Here is a 512-nt window from a genome sequence, read left to right as displayed (position 1 = left end):
AGTGTTTGGAATTCAACATAAGAGGGTGGACTGACTGAGCTTTAAACTTGTAAAAGAAACAAATAACACAACAGAATACTTGCACAACCGATTATACCTGCAGTTTCTAGAAAGAAAGGAGAAAGAAAAAGATACAGGTAATATTTGAGATAAAACCAGTGGAATACAGAAAAGACGGGGAGACAGGATATTAATGCGAGACATCAGGAGGGAGACACATTAGAGCAGACAAAGGGACAAAGGAAATCTGCAGAATGTATCTGGCGTTGTTCGGGGAGAGGAGACTATCTAAGATAGGAGATATAACTCTATATTCTATCGTCATTTATCCAGGAGGAAATACTGAACTATACTAAAGTAGAAAGCTACAGCTGTTATTGCTTAGACATATTTAACTAAAACATGCAGTAAAGAAAGGATACTGAGCAAAGCTGCCAGACACATTTAACTACACTGACAGTATTACTCTGAGGCAGCAATTTAAAATTCCTGGACCATCACTGAGGGAAAGT

Source organism: Cottoperca gobio, chromosome 18 (assembly GCF_900634415.1).
Source record: "Cottoperca gobio chromosome 18, fCotGob3.1, whole genome shotgun sequence".
Classification (NCBI taxonomy): Eukaryota; Metazoa; Chordata; class Actinopteri; order Perciformes; family Bovichtidae; genus Cottoperca; species Cottoperca gobio.
The sequence above is the reverse complement of the archived record's forward strand: the minus strand, read 5'-3'. Positions refer to the sequence as shown.